A 27,945-nucleotide genomic window follows, 5' to 3' on the forward strand; every position below is an offset into this window, starting at 1 on the left:
ATTTAATTTCCAGTCTCTTCTCACTCCTTTATTTTTCTTCTTCAGTCAGTCAGCCAATAAACATTTATTAAGCCCCAACTGGATGTCAAGATCTATCCTAACTCCTGAAGATACAATTGTAATAGTTTATAAGATGGATGTAGTAGAAGGAGGAGAACCTTCAGATAGGGTTTCCAGTTAAGGATTTATTACAATAACCAGGCATAAAGCAAAATGCAACTAATAGAATTAGACATAGAAAGGATTCAAGAAATTTTATGAATATGAAGTAATAGGCAAGGAAAATTAGATGAAACAGCTGGAATTGTTCTCAGGAAGAAAATTGCTATAACTTTGTTCCCAAGTGGGATATGGGATTTCTAGGAAGTCTTAGAGCCCCTTCTTCATCCTCTAGGTTCAAAGCATTATGTGGGATCTGCACTACTGAGGCAGTGGATTTAGGGGGTTTTTTGCAAGGCAATGGGGTTAAGTGGCTTGCCCAAAGCCACACAGCTAGGTAATTATTAAGTGTCTGAGGTCAAATTTGAACTCAGGTCCTCCTGACTCCAGGGCTGGTGCTCTATCCACTGCACCACCTAGCTGCCCCCAAGACAGTGGATTTAAACTCAGTAGTTCTGTAAGTCTGCCCCAGAGAACAATTCTATATCCTCATTGTGTACAGAAAACTCCAGAATGTCTGTATAAGTTGGGAATGTGAATATTATGAAATGTTTGTGCTGTATAATGAGAAATATGATAGATTCAGAAAATCCTGGGGAGACTTGTATGAACTGAGGCAGAGTAATAAGAGCAGAAGAAAGAGAAGGATTTACAAGAAGACAAAATGCAAAGGAAAACAACTTTGAAAGGCCCTTAAAGAGCAATTAAATTAACCACTTCATATTATAGGTAAAGAAATAGAGGCCCATAGAACCCTCAATTGTGAAATGTGGATAATAATATTTCCTACAAAGAAAAGAAGGAAGGAAAGAAGGGAGAGATGGGAGAAAGGAGGAAGGGAAGAAAATCTGGTAAAATTCAAGAAAATTTGAAGAACAATTTCTAAGCCCAGATACCTGTTCAGATTCTACTTCAAGATTGAAAGAGAAGTAGAATCAAGACCTATTAGAGAAGACATCAAATGATTTAAAAGAATTTAAGGAGGATCAAGGAGTATTAAGAAGAATCTAAAAAGGTTGGATCAAGAAGAAGAAGAAGAAGATAACTGGCAAGACAAGGCAAGATAGTGAAGAAACGGTATTCAGGACAGAGTGTTAAGCAAATTGAAAGATTATATCATTGGTGAATGAGTAAAATTGTTGGAACTGCAAGGCTGATACCAGACAGGGAGGTATGTGTCACTGTGGATATAGAGTTATTGAAACAAAGGAAAGGAATTTGAGTAGAGCTATCAAGTTATTGAGAGATAATACTTGGCTATAAAAGTTTTAACTGTGAGCTTGGAGGGGGTGAGGAAAACGGTGTAAACACCCACAAATCATTTAAAGAAACAAGACTGCAAGTGACAACCATTAAAAAAAAAGGCAGGGAAAATTGTGCTGTTATTTATGCCAGTAGCCTAGCTACCATTACCTGCTTGTAAGTTTAAACTGTTCTCCCTCCAAAGGACAAGGTGTAGTGGACTCCAAGCAATCTCTCCTGCATTCCAGGTTGAAACAGATAATGAAGTGTTCCTAAAGGAAACAGAAGCAAGAAACGATGGGGAAAAAAAGACAAGTGTGATTTAACTTTTGTCATCACATAATGAAGATGACTAGGGTAGAACACAGAGAAGAAAGGTAATTAAAAAGGACAGTTTTACTTGAAAACAACTTGGAAGCCCTTTCTGTAGAGGAAAGAAATGCTCTAAGGAAGAAATACTTGCTTGGTCTCCAAAGAGACACAGGAGAATCACCAAAGTCCCAGGGATAATCAGGTGATTTCTGACTATGACTTGTCTCTAATATCCCAACACACAAAACAAATAATAGTAGCTGGTGAGTCCTTCCTCAGAGATATTAAGGCAACTACTTTTCAACCTGATAACAATAATCCAGAGATCTGTTGCTTTCCTAAATCCAGTATCCAAGACTTCAGACAATCTATCAATACTTAGCAAAATGAATGACAATTACTTTCTTCTGTTAATTCACATGGGCACAAATGACACTTTCAGAAGGAACCTAAATAGTATTGTCAATAATTATGAATTATTTTTATATTGCTAAGCCTGAAGTCAAATGACTCGAATTCAAATCCTGTTTCTGACAATTATTATCTATGTAACTTTGGGCAAGACTCAAACTTTTTGGTTCTCAATTTGTTAATTTGCAAACTGAGGACAGTTACACTTACTATAGCTAACTCACAAGAACAGAATTGTGAGGAGTGAAATAATGTCTAAAACAGACTTTGAGAACTTTAAAGACTAAATAAGTGTCAACTTCTAGTCTTTTTTTGAGACTGTTTTTCCCTATCTCATCCAGGTCCAATGCTCCTACCAACAGACAAAGAACCTTTAGCCTGTTCCATTTCCCCAACATCATCTAATTTCCACTCCTTACACAGATTGGTGGCCTCCCACGATTAGGGGCTTACCATTTTGGTGTCAGTCAGGACAGACATTTCATATGCTTTAACCCCACTGCAACTCAGGATGCACAAATTTAAGCAGTCTATCAACCTCAGCCTCAACAATGGCAGAGACCAGGCTCAGTCATCATTCTTTTGCAAGTAAATCTTTTTAGGGTTTTTTTTTTTGCAAGGCAAATGTGGTTAAGTGGCTTGCCCAAGGCCACACAGCTAGGTAATTATTAAGTGTCTGAGACTGGATTTGAACCCAGGTACTCCTGACTCCAGGGCCGGTGCTTTATCCACTGTGCCACCTAACTGCCCCACAAGTAATTTTAACAGGTGAGAAACAGATGAAACATTTTGATACAAGACTGTGGAATAATCTGTCAATAGTAAGAAAACTTTAATTCAATATTCCTAAACTAAACAATTTCCACAGAAAAAAATGCTTCCCTGAATATTATGTAGAAATAAGGACATCTAAAACTTGAAAAATAACACATACACATTAAAGATTTCTCCTTGCTTATGACATAAATGCACATGGAACACAGGACCTGTGATTCATTGGTGCAGGGAGTGGAACATCTGGGTGTGGACTTCCAGCAATGTAAATCATCCTTTTCTGAACTTCATAAAAGGCTATCAAATGCATTCAGCAGATGAGTATAACTAGTTCAAGGGCACAAAGCCAATATGACTCAGAGGTGAAATTTGAATATAGGTTTTCTAGGCTCTGAGATTAGCCCTTTTTTTTCACTACCTAGTATTCCTTCCTTCTCTTTATCTTCCCAATTCTCTTCCCCCCACCTTGCTCTTTTTTTTCTCTCTCTCTCCCCTTCCTTCCCCACTATATGAATGTTCAATCATTCATTCAAAACACATTTATTGAGTGCCTCCTATATTCCAAACAATGTTAAGTACTGGGGGATACAAAACAAGGCAAAAAAAATAGCCTCTGCCTTCAAGAGTCTTACAATCTAATGGGAAAGACAACATGAAAGTGAATATATACAAAGCAAGTTATTAATTGGATAAAAAGGAAATAATTAAACTTAAGAGACTTAAGAGAAACTGGAAAAATGCTTTTTATAGAAGGTGGGAAATAATGAAACCAAGAAGAAGTAACTGCTGATAAGCCTTTTCAGTTAGGGATAAATAGCCCTGGATAGGTTAAGGGCTTCAAACATTCTCTGTGTTGTATGTAGCATATGACAGTAATTGACATTCATCATCATATCCCTGAGATATCAAGAAGATGTTAAATTATCATCTGTATCCATGGGATCTGCTTGGCAAAGCTATGACCTTCCCCAGGCCATGGACCCTCAGCCTGATCCAGGTATCCTGGCTGCTTAGCCTGAACTGGTCATACTGGCATTGCTTCCTACCTCTTCAAGAACCTTAAACAAAAGTTCTGCACCTCTGGCTCACAGAATCCAGATGTCTTGCTATCATTAATTTCTTCTGTTCCCTCTTTCTCCTTGCCTGGATACCTAAACAGGAATGGGCCCATAAACAAATTAAAACATATAAATGATATGAAATAGCATTATACTAAATTGAGGGAAATGAGGAGACTTGTATGAATTGATGCAAAGCAAAGGAAGTAGAATCTGGGAAGACACACAACAACAACAATGAAAACAACACTAAAAAACAGCCGAATTAAAAAAATGGAATATTCAGTCTTAGCAAAGAGGAAGATGAATTGAAAAACAAGTGAGAGAAATAGAGATAGGGAGAACTGTTTCACTATTGTCATTGGGATGTGGAAGATTAACTCTCAGGGGTAGGGGAGAACTGTAAAGGCAATTCACAAAGAGATTGTCATTAGATTGTGAAGTCCTCAAGGTCAAAGACTATATTTTGTCATTCTCCATATCCCCAAGACTTATAATGGTGTCTGGAACACACTAGATGCTTAATAAATACTCTTAAAATAGATCAAAAACTTTAAGGGACACCAAAAGTCATATAGCTCAAAAAATAGTCATGTAGTTCAACCAACCATTATATGGAAAAGGAAACTAAGATTCAGAGAGAGGCTAGGTGACTTGCTCAAGGTCTTATAGATATTAAATAGCAGTCCCAAGATTTTTAACCTTGGGCTGGCTAGGTGACGAAGTGGATAAAGCACCAGCCCTGGAGTCAGGAGTACCTGGGTTCAAATCCCAGTCTCAGACACTTAATAATTACCTAGTTGTGTGGCCTTGGGCAAGCCACTTAACCCCGTTTGCCTTGCAAAAACCTTTAAAAAAAAGATTTTTAACCTAGGAATTGTGACTCTAAAATCATAATTTTCATTGCATCACACTGTGGTTATCTACTCTAAATCACACTCAAAGAGGAATTCTCTCTGCCATATTCCCATTAAATGACCTCTGCATAATGTTCTGCTGAAGGAAAATTCAATACTTTTTGCAGAAGTCCATTTCAGTTTTAGACAACTTTTGCTTGTTAAGAGATGATCTATGTCTTCTTGACCTAACAATTTTTTTTCCTCTCCTCTATTTATCTTTTAATAAGAAAAGGGAAAGGACAAGAAAATAAATTGATAAAAGAAATTTTTTTAAAAGCAAATTTCCAGAAAATGTCTACTGGTCAATAAACTTTTCAGCTCAATTTCTTTCACCTTCTATAGTCAGAATCATCCAAATGAGACCTTTTCTTCAGAAAAGCAATAAAAGGATGATAAAAGCCTCAAAGAGTAATTAAATTGTGGCTTTTTGTGTTGCTTACTAATACATTTTAGAAAAACTCTAAACATTTTCAAAATGAAAGATATCATGTTCCACTTTAGACTTCCTCTCTTCCTAACTTTCCATTTTCAGATGAGACCATCAATATTTTCCTACTCAACTGGTTAGAATCTTCACTCATCTTTGATTCTTATCAGTCCCTTTGCATTCTATCTCTTTATATCCAATAAGTTACCAGGTCTTATTGATTCTCTCTATCCAACATTTCTTGTCTCCAGCCCCTCCTCTCAAACTCACACATCACCATCTTTATCTGAGTTCTCATCCTTCCTTCCCCAAACTACATCATATTCATTTTGCAATTATTCTTTATGTACTCATCACAAGATTAGAGATTCCAATTCCTTCTTCCTAGAATAGTGGTATCAAACTCAAATAGAAATTGGAGGTCCTAAACTATAATGTTGATATTGTCCAGGCACTTTGATTTAGAAAAACACGTATTTAATATTCTGTTGTTGTCATTCAGTTATATACAACTCTTTGTGACCCAAAAAATGTATTTTCCTGACTCCAGGCTATAGGATTATTTTGCATATTTTGTTAAATATTTCCCAATTACATTTTAATCTAGTTTAGTACACATTTGGCATCATTCACCTAGACCATGAAAGAAGAAATAAAGACGATAAGCATCAAAACATATTTTTCATGGGGTCACTTGTGGTGGGGAGGATTTCAAGGCACTTTCTCCTAACACCATTGTTTCTAACTGGATGCCTTGAAATCAATAAAAGAACAGTCAAGAACCTTTTGAGAAGAGACTAACTAGACTAAGACTGATTATGGTGGGGGGAAAATGTCCCCAAGTTGTTGAGTGGGAAAAGTTTGTTCTTTGTTCTTGATATTGCTATGAAGTAAATATTCATTTGTACAAGTTAATTGTTGTTAATTGGTTAAATTGAACTGAAGTGTTAGTTACTGGTCCCTTAACAATGGAGAAAACGAAATCTTTAGGGGCTCAGGTTGATGGCAGCTGAGGAAAAAGTTCTAGCTCCCTCAAAGTTCTGTAGAGTACACCCTGAAACCCTAAGGGGAAATGTAGTCTGCCTGGCTTTAGAGAGTGATATAAGCATATAAATTAACTCACTCTTATTTCACATAGCTCCCTTAAACATACTATGCATTACTTTTTTTCCATTTCTCACCTCTTCATGTTTGCACCACATCCAAAATGCACTCTCTCCTCATCTAAAAATTCCTTTTTTCCAAGATTTTTTCTTGAATGTTAACTTTTCTATATAGGTTACCCAAATTTTCTCTTGACCTCTCCCCATAAGCTGAAAGAATTATTTACCTACTGAAACTTTCCTCAAGTACTTTACTGTCTTTCTTCTTTCATTGGTGGCTATTTGCATCATAATTATCCATAATACTATTATATCTCCACCGTCATATAGATAAGCCTATGCATGCAAACATTCACACACACACACACACACACACACACACACACACACACACACACCTCTGTCCCGTCATATAGCCAACAGTAAATTTAAGGGAAAACATATTGTCATTTTATGATTTTGGATAGTTAACCCGGAGTTGATTGTTTGGCACGACTGGATATTAATAAATGCTTCTCACACTGAATTCTTTCTAGAACTTCCATTTTAAAGAAGACCCCAGGACAACTATTCTTTCCTCTCCCAACTCTGTTTCTCAATTTCTGAATTTTACCACCATGACTCAGCTTCTTCCTTACCTTGGACCATCCCTCCACCCTCTTCAGTCCCCTCTCCTCTTGGCGAATTCTTCCAAGAATCTATATTTTGAAGAAGGGGCCAGGACATCCATCCTTCTTTCCTCTCCCACCTTTATTTCCTAATCTCCAGACTTCAGCACCATGTCTGCATTCTCTGCATCTCCATTTCCCCCTTTATAGCTCCCTTTTTTGTATTGTTTTCCCTCAATAGAATGTAAGTTCTTTGAGAGCAGGAATTATCTTTCTTTTTTACTTATATTTGTATCTTTAGTACTTATCACAGTTCCCACTCATGTAAAAATACTTAATAAATTCTTGTTGACTTAACTTGTAGATAAATTGAATGGTTGAGGCAGAACCAAAAATCATGCTGGTTATTCTCTAGCAAAACTCAAATTCTAGTAGTATCCAGAACGTTCTACTCCCAGAGCATTTCTTTCCATCAAAATTATGTTCATTTATTGAGACCATCTTGATCAATTTGATTGAATTTCCTAATGACTCTTATTTAACATAAAACAATTGTACATTTAGACTAAACCTAAGAAATCTAGATGAAAAACTTTTCCACTATGGTATTTTTTTTCCTGTAGTGTACATATTTGTTTTAAGGACTTTTCTTTCTTTCTTTTTTATTGTTCATTGTAAGGGGGGGGGAGAGAGAGATGTAGGGAGGAAAATATAATAAATATTTTGAAAAATAAATGCTTTTTTAAAAATAGAAAAACTGACCTTAGATCATTGAAATTAATAGAAAAATCCCTGAACTTTTCAATCACTTTCTTGCTTTATCAGAAAAAGAGCATGTACTTTTTCCATGGAAATCTGCCTGCTTCTTTAGGAGTATATATAGACAATTTATTTACTATGTTTTTGTTTTAAGTTGAAACATATTTCATTCAAATATGTGCCTTCCTTCCAACATGATAACTGGCAATCTAATAGCCTGAAGCATCTAAGGAACTTAGAATAAATACACACATTTTAAAAAAAAGACTTTTTTCGCAGAAGTTCTAGGATCAAAGTGACTCAACTTAAGTCATAATGGATTGATTTCAGTATTGGGCTTGAAGGGATTTAAATGTACATTCTGGCAGAAACCAATTAATCATACTTTTCTGGTTTTGACTAATAAGGTGGGTATCAACATGAAAAGGCCTACAGAGACTTGAGACCCTCTTATGCTCCACCCCACTTCAGGGTCCATCTGAACCAATCATTTTTATCATTATGACTCCCCATCTTTTTTCCAGGGTTACTGACTCTGATCCTCTCCTTATTCCCCTCCACTTTTCAAAAATTCCTAAAGAGTCACAGGAGGGGAAAAGGCACAACCAACCAGAATTACAACTATAGTTATCCCTTTTTCATATCAAAAGGGTTAAGGGAATGTACCCCTTCCTCCAATATGGAAATCTACATAATTATTTTTGACTCTCCCTTCATACCAGAAAAGATGCCTGAATTATTATGTATTAAAAAATAATGTTATTAAATAACACCATACACACATTTTATGCATTTCTGAGTTTTTAAACTTTTGTTGTCTTCTGGCCTTCACTTGTTATTTGTTGGTCTTTGTGTATATGCTGTGATTTCTGCAAAACTCTCTAAAAGTTTCAATTTAATTTTTATGCCAATCTGCAATATATACACACCTTGATAGGGTTCCTGAGTTGTAACTCAGAAATTGGTAAATGCTACAAATTAGGGTTGATTTGCTTTGTTGATTATTTAGATCTAAGAAAATGATAGAGAACACATTAATAATGCATGTAAACTTATAAGTGTGTCCTATAAATTTTTTCCAGAGAGCTGATTGTTAAAGACTTACCAGTACACCACTGGATTCGGTTCTAAATTAAGGATCCTATAATTTAATAGCATCCTATAATCTAAATCCAGTACTCATGCTTTGAATATTTTTCTAGCTGCAATAAGTAAAAAATGCTTTGCATGTATAATTAATAATGCATGTCTTCCTTTCTCTAAGGATAGGGAAAGGACAAGGGAGAGAGAGAGAGAGAATTTGAAATTCAAAAATATTTTAAATAAATTTGTTTTTTAAAAAAAAGATTTTGTAAGACTGCAAAAAATTAAAAGATCCATCTCTATTTTATATCTATATTAATATATCTGTCCATCTATCTATATTTCTATCTATATTTATATAAATATGCATGTGCATATATATATATATTTGTATATGTATGTATGTATGTGTGATACATATATCAGTGACATGCAATGGGGTCCTTTACTGGGGAGGGACAATAGTATCAGAGTCAGGATTTGCACTATATGAGCCTAATCAAAAGTAGAATATGAATGCCCCTTCAGTGGCACAGATGTATTGACGCCTCACCTGATAATTTTTTGGGTAGTTAAAAATCAAGATCAGCAGTATTAAATATCTTATACATGTATATGAAATGCATCATCTAGACTATGAAAAATGAGCAAATATAATGAAAGGGTCTACAAATATTGAATGACATGCAGAGAAATAACAATAGGCACCTGCTTAGTGTGCACACTCAACCTAGTTTGTGAGGGATAGCACAATCTAAGGTGAGGCACAATTCACTGCTGTCTCACCTTGGGTTTTTCATGTATTTGAGGCTAAAATACCCAAATTCAACTTTTTTTCCCCCCTATGAAAATAACTGAAATCATAGAGAAATTACATATCCATGAGACATGTGATCAAGTGTATAAGTATTCATATTTGTTTTATTTTGTCATTATTTTTTTCTAACTTTTTGAATATCAGGGGAGGAAAGATTGAGGCCTCTCCATATGATCCATGGACAAGGTGAATCAGCTCTTAGACCGTTAATTTCTTCTTGGTTAACATATGTGATTTTTTTTCTTTTAATTTTTGCAAGGCAATATGTATGAGACATGGCTCCAAAACTTGGGTCTTCTTAAATCCCAGACTGGCCCTCTCTCTCTCTCTGCTTCTTCTTCTCTGTACAAAAATCCAAAGTCATATTATAGAGAATTGGAGATCAGGTTAACAGATCCGGGTCAGACACATAGATCAGGATCTAGGAGGAGCAGACTGAACAAACACAATTGACAAGCCAAAGTCAGTTTTGCCAAGGCAGTATGAAGAACGGCCAAAGACATAGTCAGAGGAGTGAGGAAGCATAGCGTCTCTTCAAGGCAGGGAGATAGCAAGTTTTTAAACCTCTCCTTTCTCTGGGCAACTCTTTAAGACAGATTCTTATATGGGTTCCACAGATTTCAGGGAGCCCATGAACTTGGATTGAAAAATAAATACATTAGGGGCAGCTAGTTGGAGCAATGGATAGAGCACTGGCCCTGGAGTCAAAAGGACCTGAATTCAAATGCAGCCTCAGATATTTAATAATTACTTAGCTCTGTGACCTTGGGCAAGTCACTTAACCCAATTAATTCCCTTGTCAAAAAAAATTAACAAAAAAATTTGCATCTTTATTTTCACTTTTTAACTGAAATTGAACAGTTCCTCCAATCAGACAAACAAAAAACTTTATTTTGAAAAGGGGTACATAGGTTTCACCAGAACATCAAGAGGATTCATGGTACAAATAAGGTTAAGAACTTTTGCAGAGAAGGTTCTGACTTGCATTGATGAAGGATGTTTCCTATCTCAAAGAAACTACAGGTCCAGTTTCTATCCTGATCCAAAGCTAGAAAGACAGCTCTCTAATACAGTGACTAATCAATCTTAAATACCCGATTGGGTTGTTGTTGTTGTCCAGTCATTTCAATTATATCTTACTCTTCCTTGACTCCATTTGGAATTTTCTTGGCAAAAAATGATAATTTACTGTTTCCTTCTCCAGTTCATTTTACAGATAAAAAAAAACTGAGGCAAATAGGGTTAAGTGACTTGCCTAGAATACAATAGCTGGTAAGTGTATGAGGCCAAATTTGAATTCAGAAAGAGTCTTCTTGACCCCAGGCCATGCTCAATCCACTGAGCCAAGATTGTACCTTGAGCTCTCTCTGACATTCAGTTGAATAAACATTTATTAAACAGGCATCTCAAAGATTGATTTCTTTATGCACAGGCCACCTCTTCCCTGAGGGTGTGATGTGGAGACTGAAGTTCCCAAGTGGATTGTCCAAGAGACCTCTGGGAAGGTTGCCATGTCTTTTATACTTCCTTCTCAAGGTAAGACATCCTTAGACCATGGTAAATCAACCAAGGTCAGGGTTCTAGGCCCTTGGGTAGAAGTTCTTAAACTTGGACCCAACGATTTCTATTTTTAATACTTTGATAACTATATTTTAATATAATTGGTCTCCTTTGAAAATTTTATATATTTTATTTTTAGGCATTTAAAAAATATTCTGAGAAGGGGCCCATATGCTTCAACAGAATATTAGAGTAATTCATGATATAAAAAAGATGAAGGCTGTCCTTTAAGTTTATTTTGCCCTAGTTTAGCATTCTATCACCCATTGGGTCTCCAGATTCTGGTCTCAATACAGCTGAGCCTCAAGTCTTTTTTTTTTGAACCTCAACTCTTTAGAGAAATGGTTAACCATCTCAGTTGCTAAAGGATAATACCCACAATACTCCCTGTTATCTCTGAAAGGAATGAGGTGACAATTCTTTAATCTTATTAAGGCTATGAACATCACACCTAGTTAGAGCTAATACCAGAGTGTAGAAAAACTAACAACTTGCTAAAACTTTATTTCTTCCTGCTATGAAGACCCACATCATCTTCCCAATCCTTTAAAAGTTACTGTCGTTCCTAGCTAGAAACTGGCAGGGAGGAAGGGCTAGAGTGGGGCACTCCGGCAAAGAAACTTCAAAAAATATTTGAATCTCAGGACCTGTAGTTCTTTTCGGTCCCTCCTTCTTCAATCCCTTATGCTTTCATGTAAATGAAACTTCCCACATCTCCTCCTCCCCCACCCTCTCAAATGAGAGCCTTGCCCCTCTGGATCTCTGGAAGAAGGTTTTATTTTCCATTCTAACTTGACTTGTTCAATCCACTCTTGGGGTACAGGCTGAGGCGTGTCAAATCATTTCCCTATCCTGAGAGGAAGTCCATCATCCAGAGTCTTGGGAATAAGTCTAACCTATGCTGAAATCATTCATTATTAGCATTGTAACTGCCAAAGAGGCCATGATGAGATGTAGCAAGAAGGAAAAATGTGTCTTTAGAAGAAAAGCCATGTCAGTGTTTTCAATGGGGAAGTTTTGTCATTGCCTGTCAGAACTGATGTACTGTAAACATCTATCCACCGGTCTCTTCAACAAAACCTGTTTCCACCAAGATCCTTCAGTAGAATGATATAATGTTGCATCAGGAGGGATGAATAGGACTTATTGTGGCTTCATCAAGAATAGATCATTCCAGACTAATGTTATTTCCTTTTTTTGACAGGGTTACTGCAAGGTAATGCTCCAGATAGTATATTTTAGCAGAGCATTTGGTAAAGTGTCTCAAACTTCTCTCATGACACTGATAGAGGTATAGTCTACAGCCAGATGGAACAGTGGATAAAGAACCAATCCTGGAATCAGAAGGACCTGAGTTCAAATCCAGCCTCAGACACTTGCCACTTACTAGGTATGTGACTAGCAAGTCACTTCACCCTGATTGCCTTAATCCAGGGTCATCTACTGTCATCCTGAACCATGGCCATTGGATCCAGATGAGAAAAAGTGAAACTAACAGCTCATCACAGCACTTCCTCACTCAAATCCAATTCACATCCATGTCATGGCATCATCTCCCTGATGTCATGGTCTACCTTAAGAATTAAAGACAAGTAACAACATATATACACATTCATATTCATATACATATATATATATATATATATGCAGTATATATAATGAAATAATCAGATGGATTTGGAACTGGTTGAATGGCTGAGCTCAAAGAGTAGCCAGTGATCATTTAATGTCAACGTAGAGGAAGTCTTCAGTGGAGTAATCCAGAGAGCTGGGCATGATTCTGTGCTGTTTAAATGTTTTGTTAATCTCTTGAACAGAGACATAGATTGCATCATTATCACATATGCTGATAACACAAAACTAGGAGTGATAGGGAACACTAGATGACAGAATAAAGGTTAGAAAAGATTTGAAACTGCTAAAGCAGTAAACAGACACTAGTAATAAACAATTTTATAGAATTAGATGTTAAAGTCTTATATTTGAGTTCAAAGAATTAACTTCATAATTTTGAGATGGGGAGGCAGTGTTAGACAAAAACTTTCCTAAAAAAAAAGTCTAGGGATTTTAGTGGACTGCCAACTCAACATGAGTCAGCAGCATAATGTTCAGCCAAAAAAGTTTATGTAATCTTGGATTACATTGAGAGACGATGCTTCCAGGAATAAGGAGGTGGTGGTTGCTCTTCATTCTGCACTTATAAACTCCATTAAATATGTTATATACAATTCTGGGTGCTGCAGAGGACTTAAGTGAGAACATAAGTGAGCTAGAGACAGCCCAGAGGAAAACAATCAGGATAGATCTTGACTTTGTACCATAGGAAGATCAGTTTTAAGAATTATGGATATTGACATTGGAGTAATTGATGGTTAATCAATTTTAAAGTATTTATTAAAGGCTTACGATGTGCAAACACTGGTCATGTAAACTAAAATATAAAACAGATCTTGCTAGTTTCAATGAAATTTGGGAAGATTTGTATAAACTGATGAAGAGTGAAAAAAGCAGAACCAGCTAACCAACTTGTAGAACAACAACATTGCAAAAATAAACAACTTTGAAAGGCTTAAAGAATGTGATTTACATAATGACCAACCATGATTTCTGAAGACTAATGATAAACCATATTCCCATTCACCTACTGACAAAGAAGACATGGAACTGGGTTGCAGAATAAGACTTTTTTTGACATAGCCAATGTTTGTTTTTCTTGACCTGATATTTATTTTTTTTTGTAAGAAAATGGGGTTAAGTGCCCAAAGTCACACAACTAGGTAATTATTAAGTGTCTGAGGCTTGATTTGAAGTCAGGTCCTCCTGTCTCCAGGGCTGGTGTTCTATCCACTATGCCACCTAGTTGCCCCTTGACCTGATATTTCTTACAAGGATTTTTATTTTCTTTCTTTTTCCAGTAGGGAAGAAAGAAAACATTTAACTAGAAAACATTTAATTTTTTAAAAATGACCCTGCTTTCAAGGAATTTATATTTGGAGAAGTGGTACCCAAGGCATAATTTGATCTGTGTAGTCACAGAAATGATGAGCTGAACCCCTTAGAAAAAAATTGACATGCATTTTCCAGTAACACTGGCATAATGATTACTGAGCTAAAAGGGACAGGGTCTAAGGCATAAGGGTATATGTGTGAGGATGGAAGACAACATCATCTAGATGGATGACTAGATAGGATACAAAATATGACCTGGGGGCTATTTAGATAAAATGGATTAACATAATGGGGGACTCTGTCAATCAAGAAGGAAAATGTTCCTGTTCTTTTTAATCAAAGAGCTTGAGTTCAAATACCACCACTGATTCTTATTACCTATATGAATCCATACAAATTACTAATACCTCCCTGGGTGTTAATTTATCTCTAAGAGGAACAGAATGGGTTGAAGTAGCTGATTTCAGTGATCTCTACTAGCTATCATATGTATGATCTTTCCCAAGGTCCAAGGCATAATTCTGGATTTCCAGAGCAAAAGGGGCTGATCCAGGGTACAAATGGTAAGATGGCAATATAGACTGGGGACCATTTTAAGTTTTACACAATACTTTACACACACGATTCAAAATGATGATGCTTAGATTCTTATACTTCCCCATATGTTATAATCATTAATTCAACTTCAGTCTAAGATAGTCAAATACTTTGTTGTTTAATTGTAGCATTTATACACCTAAAATAGGCTTAAAGTACCCAAGGGTAAAATACCTGCTCTGTATCTCAAAGGGAACTTGATAGTTGTGTTCCCTTTTCTGAAGGGTTGTCAAGTGGAAGGATTAGACTTGTCCTGTTTTACCCCAGAGGGCAGAAACAGGAGCAAGAGGGGGAAGTTTTAGAAGTTAATTAAAAGGTTTAATGTCATGAACAACTTCCTAGCAATTAGAATTGTCTGGAGTGAAATGGGCTGCCAAGAGAGGCGGTGAGTCCCCAATCATTGGATGTGTTCAAGAAGAGGCTACATGATCTTTTGTCTGGCATTGGTTGAACACTATAGCCTATAAAATGGACTGTCTCCATTCTAAAAATTCTTTGATTCCTGGATTGTCTCTGAGATGGCTAGAAAGTATTTCAATGACCAAGGATGAAATCAGGAAAATCTCATGAGATCTCAGCTTTGACACTTTTTGCTTTGGTGGGCCCAGGGAGAAGAAGAAGAAGGTAAAGAAATGAATCTTTGTGTCCAGCTCTGGACACCACCTACATTTTATATTCCAAAATTACAGAGAAGGGAAGACAGAATGGTGAAAGTGCTATACATCATGCCATGTGATTATCAGAGGAAGGAACTGGAGTTGTTCATCTCCAAGAGGAAAAGACTCAGGAGCAACATGAGAGCAATCTAAAAGTATTTGAAGAACTGTTGTATGGAAAAAAGATTAACCACATTTTCCTTATCCATAGAGGGATGACAAGGGCTTTCAGGTAGAATCTGCAAAGGTCCAGTAAAGGCTTGATGAAAGGAAAACCATCCTAGCAATTAGGAATGTCCAAAAGTGGAATGGGATAACTAGGTGGTACAGTGGATAGAGTGCTGGACCTGGAGTCAGGAAGACCTGAGTTCAAATTTGACCTCAGATACTTACTAGCTATGTGACCCTGGGCACCTCACTTAATCCTATTTGCTTCAATTTCTTCATCTGTCAAATGAGCTGGAGAAGGAAATGGCAAACTTTTCCAGTATCTTTACCAAGAAAACTCTAAATGGGGTTACAAAATGTCTGACACATCTGAAATAACCGAACAACAAAAAGTAGAATGGGGTTACCTTATGACATTATAATTCCTTCCTTAATGGAAGCTCGGTTTTTTTTAATAAAGACCAGGGGTGGCTAGGTGGTGCAGTGGATAGAGCACAGGCCCTGGGGTCAGGAGTACCTGGGTTCAAATCCAGCCTCAGACACTTAATACTTACCTAGCTGTGTGGCCTTGGGCAAGCCACTTAACCCCATTTGCCTTGCAAAAAAACCCTAAAAAATAAAAAAATAAAGACCAGAAGACATTTCTTTAATACCTTGATCCAATCCAGTTTCTTTTCCTGCTTTTGTTCCCTTTATTTAGTATAATTTCTAATTCCCTCTGAGCATATCTAGGACTGAGTACTCAAAAATGTGACTTCCCCTCTAGTTCTGAAGAAATTAATTTGTTAAGAATAGTTTTTCACCAATATTTATTATTTTTTCTTCTTTTTATGGTCCTTCAACTTTCATCCTTGAATGCATTTGGAAGGATGTTGCTTAATTTCTATTTTGCAAAGCTTTCTTTAAATTGTTTTTACTTTTTACTGCTTTAAAGATGAAATTAGTTTTAAAAAAAAGAAAAGAGTGTATATGTTCTAAAATAGTTATAGCAGTTCTCTTTGTGGTGGCAAAAGACTGGAAATTCCCATCAACTAGGGAATGGTTGAACAAGTTATATATGATTGTGATGGAATATCTCTGTGATATAAGAAATCATGAACTGGATGATCTCAGAAAAACATAGATGGTTTGCATGGAATAATGAAGAGTGAATAAAAGCTGTATGCAGTAAACAATAATATTAATTTTTAAAAATATTTGAGTGACTAAGTCATTCTGACTATTATAAATATCCAAAATAACTACAAAAGACATATGGAGGAAGACACTGTCTGCAAGGAGAGAAAGAACTGATAAATAAAAGTATGAATAAAATGGTTTGACGTATTTGTGTCTAATGATAGCTATCTCCAAATGTGGGGTAGAAAGAAAAAAGAAATGTACGTGATAACTTTATTATATATTTAAAAAGAAAGGCAAGTTGCACATAATAGATTTGAAACATCATTTGCAATCATCTTTTTTTTAAAGACAAATGGGGTTAAGTGGCTTGCCCAAGGCCACACAGCTAGGTAATTATTAAGTGTCTGAGACCGGATTTGAACCCAGGTACTCCTGACTCCAAGGCCAGTGCTTTATCCACTACACCACCTAGCTGCCCCCGCAATCATCTTTTTAAAAAGCCTATTATGTTATAGAAGTGCTTTTTAAAGTTAAAAATAAAATAATTTTTTAAAAATTATATTGCTCATAATTGTCCATTATCCTTCATAATATTTTACAGATGAGTTAGTATTCTAACCAAGTGTAGCCTGTAGCAACTATACCTGTTTAGTAAGTGTTATTGTGCCACTTAATTTACATTGGTTAAATTTCCTGACAAAATTATCATAGGTAATGGTGATGTCATTTTTATTGTCCATTTACCATTAAAAAATGATTTTCTCTTCTATAAAATGAACTGAAGAAGAAATGGCAAGTTACTCCTGCATCTTTGCCAAGAAAACCCCCAAAAAAGAACTGATTGAAATTTTCAACCATTTATCTAAATAGTTTGATGCTCATCATGATCAGGGTCTAATAAATTTTTGTTTGAAGAAAGTGTTCATGATTTGGGGTCTTGAGTTTCTGGGTAAACTAGAAGGCACTGGGCTCTTCTCATTCTCTCTTCTTAAGTCATGCTTTTTCATGTACTTCTCCATAATCTCCCCTTTTGAATCTCTGCATTAAAGACACCAAATATCAATGTATACATTGGTTTGATTTGGACCATTTTCTCAAGTACTTCATAGAATTATTTTGCTATGTTATCTTTAGCAACAAATATTGGTGTGTAAACTACAATTATTTTAATGGTGATATTTTAAATTTTTTTCATTAGTATGACAATATTTGATGACAAAATATTCCATGAAATAATATTTCTTATTGCCCAGGGGCACAAGATAAAAACTTTCTTCCAATTCCTTTCTTTATCTCTCTGAACAGAAACTGAGATCTTCCATTATAGGTGCCTTTCCTTTTTTCTTCTTGTTCAATTTACAGGAAGAATATCAAGATTATGATACATATTCTATAGCATCATGTTTACTCAATGGCCACTGTAAAAGGATTTCACATTAAAGTACCAATAATCAAATCATAGTTCAGTAATGGTCTAAAAACTGTGTGATTCTTAGCACCCTCTATCCCTTTCCCCCACTTTGTCACCATCATTTCAAGAGCAAGAATGGGCCACACAAATTTAGAACCATGAATTAGACCAGAATTAGACCTTATCCATTAAACCATTAAACCATTAGGACAGGGTTATCTTTCACCTTTCCCCCAACACTTACTATAGTGACTGTAACAATGTAGATATTTAATAATCATTAACTGACTAACAAAAAATAGAAGAAAGCAAAGTTTTGACAAATGGTCAATCCATTGATGGTGTGCTTCTCAATAGAAATTGGATTAGTCTTCAGAAAACAAACTTGGACTGTTATTAAAAAATATGCTCAGGGGCAGCTAAGTGGCACAGTGGATAGGGCACTGGCCCTGGAGTCAGGAGTACCTGAGTTCGAATTTGACCTCAGTTAATAATTACCTAGCTGTGTGGCCTTGGGCAAGCCACTTAACCCCATTTGCCTTGCAAAAAAAAAAAAAACCTTAAAAAACCTTAAAAAAATATGCTCAAAGTTTATCAAGAATGGCAGAACATGCCATATCAGAAGGAAAGCAGAAAATTGGAGAGGGAGAGGATTTTATAGACAGTTGTAAAATCTATAAGAATAAGAATCACTTCCCAATTGATAAATGGTTAAAGGATATAAACAGTTTTCCAATGAAGAAGTAAAAACAATTTATAGTCATATGAAAACATACTCTAAATCATTACTAATTAAATTAGACAAATATAAATTAAAATAACCTTGAGATATCATTCTACACTTATCAGATTAGCTAAAATGATTGAAGTATGTGCAAAGTATGCAAATGATTAAAATATGGAAAATATGCAAAATTATTTTGTTCTTTTAAAAAATCTTTCACCTATCTTTTCTATCTCATATTTGGTCAAGAATCTTCTGTTATATATAATTATGAAAATATTTCATTTATTTCCTTTATTTTTTAAAAAATTGTTACCTTTAATATTGAAATTGAATATGTATTGGGGTTTATTGTTATAGACAATGTAAGATGATCGTTTAAATCTAATTTTTGCTAAACTGCTTTGCATTTTCCCTTACCCATTCTTGTCAAATATGGAATTATTCTCATGCTTTTTATTATCAACTTTGTGGTTGTAAGCCCAGTTGAATGTAAGTACTTTGAGGATAATGACTATTTTTTCCTCTTTTGTCTTTGAATCCCAAAGATACAGTAAAATATACTGCAGATATAAGATGTTCAATAATTGCTTTATAAATTTAATTGAGTTGATTTTTAAGGCTGTTCCATTAAATCTCCTTTTTTATTTTTACATAGAAACAGATATTGTTGGTAATGTTTACTAATAATATAAACTGGTTTGTATATGCCATTCCTTCTTCACTCTTCCTTTAGGATTCCCTTGAGATTTTGTTCCTCAAAATAAATATTATTTTATTTAGTTCTAAGTAAAATAGCAGAGGCAGATAAGTGGTACCATGCATAGAACACCAGGAAAAGAGTCACAATGATTTGAGTTCAAATTAAGCCTCAGACATTGCCAAGCTATGCCTCTGAGTAAATCAACTTAATCCTCTTTGTTTCAGTGACCTCATGTATAAAATTAGTTGAGGAAGAAAATGGCAAACCATACCAGTATCTTTGCCAGGAAAACCCCAAATAGGATCACAAAGAGTTAGAAATAACTGAATAAAAACAAATGTAAAATAATCCAGGTGTATATATATTTTGGTATAACATTAAATGTATATTAATCATCTCATTTTTGCTATTTTAACATAACCCAGTCACAAGCCATGAACATTACTCTTCAGCCTTTATTTCTTTAAAAAATACTTGTAAACTGAAGTTTTACATGTTTTAATGTGTTCTGTAAACTAGTTTACATTTATTTTAGGTAAATTGTGATTATTTTGAGTGGGAATTCTCATTTTACATTTTCTTCTAGGATTTTGTTATTGCTACATCAAATGACAATTTTTAATAGATGATTTTTATGGATTTTCTTTACTGAAGCTATGGTCTTAATGAACTTTTTTGTTAATGTTTGAAATTTTCTAAGTAAACCATCGTGGCTTCTGCTAACAGGTATAACTTTATCTTTTTTTGTCAATGTTTATTTATATTATTTTGCCTTTAATTTTTATCTTTTCTTATTACATCATTAACTTTTTAGAACTATATCAAATATCAGTAGTGAAAATAGTTATACTTGTTTATTTATGTACTGAGAAAGTTTCTAGAATTTCTCATTTGCTATCTTTTAGCTTTAGATATATGCTAACTTCTTTGTAGGTATTATTTTGAAGCATGAGTGGCTATTATACTTTGTCAAAGGCTTTTTAAGCATCCAATTATGTGGTCTTCATTGTTTTTTTTAAATATTATTAGATATAGTCATTGTTTTTCTTATTTATTTAAGGCCATGGGGTTAAGTGACTTGTCCAAGGTCACATAGTTAGGCAATTATTAAGTGTCTAAGGTCACATTTGAACTCAGGTCCTCCTGACTCCAGGGCCTCCTATCCACTGTGCCACCTAACTGCCCCCAAGTCATTGTTTTTCTAAGGATTAATCATTAGGTATAAATTTTACTTTGTCATAAGAAAAAAATTTTGATATGTTGCTATACGACTTCAACTGTTTATAACCATATATACCTGTATGTGCTATATACTTGTGTATATATAGATATATAGCTATATATTGCAACATATGCTTGTACCTGAATGGTGTAAATAATGAATCCCATGAAGTACTTTTTTGCAAACTTAATTATTCTGAAACCTATAACCATATTTTGCATTATTATAACTTAAAATAGTGCAAATTCTAATACACATGACCATAGGATTCATTATTTAGTAATAATTGGAATTAAACTATATCTTTCCTCCTTTAATTTTATTTTTTTAATTTGTAACAAGATTGGTTACCAATATTGGTTAATAATCTTCTACTTTTGTTTTATCCTTCCTAGGTTTAGGTATTAGGTATTATATGTGCCTCATAAAAGAAGTTTAAGTCTCCTGATTTCTTTTGATGATGTTGTTTATGGTAATCAGGGTAAAGTGACTTGCTGAGAGTCATACAACCCACAACTGTCTGAGTCAAATTTGAATTCAGGTTCTTCCAACTCCAGGGCTGGTGCTCTAATCACAGAACCACCCAGCTGCTCTTAGTGTTCTCAATTTTTGAGAATAATTTGTGTGGTATAGGTATTCATTGTTCTCTAAATGTTTTATAGAATTCACCTATAAGTGTCTGAGGAGGATTGTCTTTGATGAATGTCTTGTTTACTAATTCTATTTTTTTATGAGATCTATCTTGACTCTGATGGATCTCCCATTGCTTCAAAACCAGAATTCACTTGCTGTCTAGGCATTCCCATGTTAGAATTCTAGAAGAATGGGGAAAATAATCAATGCAACAGAAACTGAAAGAGTAGATACTCATAGACATGAAGTGACCAGGTAAAAGAAGAGACCTGATGCTTTTTGCTCTCCCTACAACAGCCATCGGGGCTGAAAAGGCACCAAAAACAGAATGAGAGATGGTTCACTTAAAACAAGAGTGTTCAGTTCTCTCTCAGACATCAGTCCTTTGAGCTCTGAAGACAATTAGGAGGCTTTTGATCATCAGGTAATCCAAGTTCCTCAGTCACTCATAGTCCCTGAAACTGACTCCACACAATTCCATGTCTTAGATTTGATTTTAAGCAACGACTATCTGGGCATTCTCTATATAATACATCAGGAAGGACAAATTAAAGCCTTTTTTCTAAAGAGTGAAATGGCTCTCACTGGCCAATCCCCATACTTCACATCAATTATTTCTTTGGATTCGCAAAACAACCCACAGAGATAGAGATGACAGTTATTATTCTCCATTTGCAGATGAGAAAGTTATCTAAGTTAGGACGCAACGATGGTCACATAGCTAGTAATTATCAAAGACAGGATTTGAACCCACATTGCCACTTGATGATTAACTCATCAACTTCATGATAATGCATTCTAAAATATGTTGCTGTTGTTCAATTATATCCAATTCCTTGCAATCTCATTTAGGGATTTCTTGGTATAAATATTGGAGTGGTTTTCCATTTCCTTCTCTGGCTCATTTAACAGATGAGGAAACTGAGGCAAACAGGCATCAAATAAGTGGCAGGGGGTCATATTTGAACTCAAGTCTTCCTGACTCCAGGTCTGGCACTCTATTGCATCACCAAGGAGCAAATTTGAATTAAAATATTCAGAGTCTATAGAGTTCTGACTCTATTTTTCTTTCTATTTTTGAATGAAAAAAAATAGCACATTTGCCCTTCTCCAGTTCTGCAGTCCCTGTTTGGCAAGAATTTTTTAAAATCACTAGGAATCTGTTATGTAGGAGGGAGGCAGTGCTGGGGGCTGGGAAATGTATTTAAATCCTAATGATCGAAGACCCAGCTTCCCTATTCCCATCCACTAATGCCCTAGAGAAGTAATCAAGGAAAGGTGCTAAAATCTGTATTTAAGTCATAAGCTCATAGTCTATGCGCCACATAGACTTTTTTCCTGCATTAAGAAATGCTCATAATACTAGATAACTGGCGAGGAGGATGTTCATCAACACAGAGGAAACCTGAACGGTTTCCGAGAGCTGTTATGTTCAAGAATGACAAAATCAAACCAATCAGCAAAAGGAATAATCGGGCATCAGTGTCAGGCTAGGAAGATGTGGTTACAAGCAGACTCCAGAAAGTATACATAGCAAAGAAAAAGCAAAGTCAGAACCAGGCTGTTCTGCCGCAAACAGGACAGAGGCTGGAAGAGTCAGGAGGGGCAGAGTAAATATAATAGTTCAGGTTCACAGGATAGAACAGTCAAAGCAAATCCCTTGGCTCCTCTTCCACTTGGCATTTAACAAACTAAATCTGCCTCCCTCATGACATATAAAAGGTAAGCGTACAGCCTGCTAGAGAAGTATATGGTGTTGCGGAAGGAGCATTTGACTTTGGAGTTGTACGATCAGGGATCAAAATTTACCTTTGATAATCACCACCTGTGTGGCTTTGACTCAAGTTAAGACATTTAACCTGTCTAGGCCTTAGCTCCCTCTTCTGTAAAATGATAAGATTAAATGTGAAGGCCTTTGAAATCTTTTTTACTCTAATGATGCCTGCTAACTTGCTAATGACCATACAAAAACAGACTGAAATGTGAATCTTTCAGAGATCCATTAACCAACCATGCCTTCTTTGAAGGAAACATTTCCTCTCTTAAGAATAGGGTTGATGATAGATTCTAGTGGAGGGTTTAGGGGACTCATGCCTGTAAAAAGTTAATTGTCTGAAAAACACATAGACCTCCTCAAAGGTAGATTTTGTTGTTGTTGTTGTTGGCAAATCTGAAGTATTCCTTTCTGCATTTCTTTTTTTCTTTATGTATTTTTTGAAAAAAGTTTTATTGATGCTCCATAATTTTCCTATCATTTTCTATTTATTCTAACCTCATAGAAGCCTTTCTCTGTGACAAATTTTTTTGTTGTTGTTCAGTCATTTTTTGTTTGTGTCCAACTCTCTGACCCCCTTTGAAGCTTTCTTGGCAAGGATACTAGAGTGTTTTGCCATTTCCTTCTCTAGCTCATTTTACAAATTAAGAAACTGAGGCAAACAGAATTAAGTGACTTGCTTAAGTCACATAATTTGTATCTGAGTCACATTTGAACTCAATTCTTACTGATTTCAGGCTCACCACTCTGTCCACTGAACCACCTACCTGTTCTAATTATGCAAAACAAATGATACAAAAATTCACACTTTTCTGCTATATACCTCTTTTGTATTTATTTCTTTTAAGTTTGCCATAAAATAAGAGATTTAAAAATTTCTTGTTCTAGTGACTGTTCCCTACCACAGAGGAAAAAGTGACTCATTCCTGAGTGAAGTCCCTTCAGGAGTGGGGCAGGATTCCGAGGTCTTAGCTAAAGTCTTAGCCTTCAAATCCACCCAGCAAAGTTCGGTCACAGTTCTAGGGCAAGGCAGACCCAAATATAGGGTAGAGGCAGGTAGCCTGGCTTTCTTTGCCTCTGGGACACCTGTGGCGGTGCAGCTGTGGAGATGACATCGTTTGCCTTTCCCAGAAAAATACCTCCCCATGAATTCAGCTCCAGGCTCCCTGTCAGTGCCCCACTTAACTTTGTTCCAAGCCCTCATTCCTTCTAGCCAAGAAGGATAGTGATGCCAGTATCTCATCCCCGACACTGAGATGCTGCCTTTGTTTGCAAGGACAGCCTTGCTGTTGTACTCTAAATCATCTGTCAAAAGGTCTTCCTTTCCATTCTACAGTCCTGGCACGGCTGCGCCATCCAAATGGGGGGAAGGCACTGCAGCTCGATTAAAGGGCCTGCTCCCTATGGGAAGTTCAGGAGATGCAAAGCGTGAGAAAGGCTCCAGAAAGGAAGACATTCCAGACCCTTCTGATGGGAAACAGTGGGAAGTACTATCCATTCTGACAAGGCTTAGCATGCATCTGCAAGCTCTGACACTGGGACTTGTTGATTCCACAGCTGAATGTGAGAAAGTCCAGTGAGGGTGAATGGCAACTTGAGTGGTGAATGAAGTTCTTTTTTGCCCTCCTCCCAAGTTTACTCTCGGTTTCAGAGCAAATCTTGTAATATATCCATTCCAGTGTTTTCTTTTTTTTTTTATTTGCAAAATGGAGATGAATCACTGGTCCATAGAGTTGCAGGGAAAATGAAAAAAAAAAGAATATTGATAAGTCTAGGTGCAGTGCAGTGATAAGTGGTAAGTGAATAGAGCACCAACTGGAATCAGGAGGACTTGAGTTCAAATCTAGCCTCAGATACTTGATACTGACTAGCTATGTGACCTTGGAAAAGTCACTTAACCCCATTGCCCCACAAAAACAAACAACAGATAAATCTAGGTGTAATTCTGCAGAGAATCTGGTTTGGAGAAAGCTGAGTTGTCAGCATTCCTCATTCACTACCTGTAAGACCCTCTCCATATCATTTAATTTCTCTGAGGCTCAGTTTCTTCATCTACAAAATAGGGATAATAATTCTATTACTTGTTTCATAGAGTTTTTTGAGGCCCAAATGAAACAACATATATGAAGATCTCTTCAAACCTTAAAGAGATCCATTTTGTTGTTTAATCATGTGCAATTCTTTGTGAGGCAGGTTGTCTGGCTTTCTTTCTTTACAAATGAGGAAACTGAGGCACACAGGATTAAGTGACTTGCTTAAGTCACATAACTTGTATCTGAGCCACATTTGAACTCAGGTCTTACTGATTCCAGGCTCACCATTCTGTCCACTACCTGTTTTAATTATACAAAACAAACAATATAAAAATTCACACTTTTCTGCCATATACCTCTTTTTGTATTTATTTCTTTTAGGTTTGCCATAAAGTAAAAGATTTAAATTTTTCTTGTTCTAGTGACTGTTCTCTACCACAGAGAAAAGGGTGGTTCATTCCTGAGTGAAGCTCCTTCAGGAGTGGGTCAGGACTCTGAGGTCTTAGTTAAGTGACTGCCTTTCTTTGGGGTTTTCTTGACAAAGATACTGGAGTAGTTTGCCATTTTCTTCTCCAGGTTATTGGATAGATGAGGAAACTAAAGCAAACATGGTCAAATGATTTGCCCAGAGTCTCACAGTTAGTGTCTAAAACTGAATTTGAACTCAGGTCTTCCTGACTCCAGACCTGACATGCTATGCCCTGCACCATCTAACTTCCTCCAAAAAAGCTCTGTAGATGGTATTAATACTAGTAGTACTACCACTACTACCACCACTACCAACCACCACCACCAACAACAACCACAAACAACCACCATCACCACCAATTACAACCAACAATCACTACTAACCACCAACAATCACCTCTACATCACATCACCACTACCCCACTACCATCATCATTACCACTACCACTTACCACTACTACTACTTTTACTACTAGTGCATTTCCACCCTGGAGAAGCTTCTCCCCTGAGGTCTTCCTCTCTTGCTTGGTGTGATTTCCTCACTAGAACTACCATTTTAGGAAGAACTCAAGTGTCATGCCTCATCTCATACTCTCTTCATACTCTTCTTCATCTGCTACATTACCCTCATTCCAATAATCTCACTCCATCTAGCTTCTCCTCCTGTGACAAACTCCTAAAAGATCAGGATTATACTATTTACTTCTATCTGTCTTCTCATCACTAAGCACAATACCTGACAGGTTGCTTAATAACTAATGAATAATAATTAATAGAAACACAACAAATGCTCTTTCTAAATGTGTGTATCATTTATGCTTGATGAAGATAGACACCTTCCTAAACTCAATTTCTCCCATCTATATTAGCTTACAATTAAAGAGGAAGAAAATGTTTTTAAGCAATTAGATCCTGATGATCAGGGAAATTAGAAGAATTAAAGAAAAGGCAGCAGAAAACACAAGTAGAAAGCTAACCTGGGAATCAAGAAAATAAGGATCCAAATGTCATCTCTGATATTTTCTGTCTGACCCCGAACTAGTCATGTAGTCAGACCTTCTCCCTAGGACTTGGACGAGTTATAATTGACCTTAATGGAGGAAGTTCCCATACAGGGACTTCTTCATGTGCCCAATATCAGAGATAACAAATGTAACACAGAAATTATTATAGAGAGCTTATGACAAATTGATAAGGAAAGAAAATAAAATCCTTCAATGAACAAAAGAGTATTAAACAGACAGGATATTTAGCCTACAGAAGAAAAGGCAAAGCTATCTTTGAATATTTTGGATCTTGTGAGAATGAGATTAGTCTTTAATCTACTGACTGCAATAAAAAAAATGAGACTAATGGGAAAAAACATAAGATAGATTTTTATTTAACATAAAAAATAATCTTCCTAACAATTAGACTAGTCCCAAAGTAAGATGAGCTGCCCTTACAAATGAGTTCTCCGTCACTGGAGGTATTCAAACAGAAAAAAAGTAATTAGGAGATCTGGGTTCAAATTCAGACTCAGACACTTATTACCTTTGTGACCCTTTGTCCACTTCAGTTTCTTCAACTCTAAACTTGGGATAATGAAAGCAGGGCTGATTTGAAGATCAGATAAATTTCTAAAGTGCTTTGCATACAAATTTCTCTACATACTTTAAAAAAAAGTAAGATGACCTCTTATAAGAAATTCATGCCCAAATTGTATCACTTTTGAGGTCCCTTTGAACTCTAAGACTGTCATTGATAGTGAGACTGTACCTTTAAAATGAAACAGGCGGCACCACAGTATTCTCTGTTGGCCAAGTACTCTGTGGGGGAGGGAAGAGGGAGAGATAATAATATGTTGTACTTCTCTAGCCCTTTTCTTCTGCAATGCTGGAGAGCTTTGCAAGACGTTAGTTCATTAATCCTTCCAACATCTCTACAAAGCAGGCAGGGGATAATGATACCTGCCTCCTGCAGGGCTGAGCCTGGCTCATTTAAAGATACAGTGCCTTCAGTTAAGAAGGAACACTTGGTGGAAGACAGATTAGAATAGAAACCTGTATACTATACTTTATACACCTCTCCCAAAGAACCACTTGGTATAACCAACCTTTTTTTTTAGTTTTTGCAAAGCAATGGGGTTAAGTGGCTTGCCCAAAGCCATACAGCTAGATAATTATTAAGTGTCTGAGGTCGGATTTGAACTCAGGTACTCTTGACTCCAGGGCCTGTGCTCTATCCACTGTGTCACCTAACTGCCCCCTAACCAATTTTTTTAAAGACATAAA

At 36.0% G+C, this 27,945-nt stretch overlaps 1 long non-coding RNA gene across 2 annotated transcripts in view; it reads right to left on the bottom strand.

The window, feature by feature from the left end:
- Positions 1-27,945, bottom strand: part of LOC141497872 (uncharacterized) — a 194,558-nt gene that overhangs the window by 96,117 nt on the left and 70,496 nt on the right. For both annotated transcript variants that reach the window (XR_012471477.1, XR_012471478.1), the window contains exon 3: positions 1,573-1,673. This is a non-coding gene — a long non-coding RNA (uncharacterized LOC141497872). The remainder of the gene's footprint in view (positions 1-1,572; positions 1,674-27,945) is intronic.

This window comes from Macrotis lagotis, chromosome X, assembly GCF_037893015.1.
Source record: "Macrotis lagotis isolate mMagLag1 chromosome X, bilby.v1.9.chrom.fasta, whole genome shotgun sequence".
Taxonomy (NCBI): domain Eukaryota; kingdom Metazoa; phylum Chordata; class Mammalia; order Peramelemorphia; family Peramelidae; genus Macrotis; species Macrotis lagotis.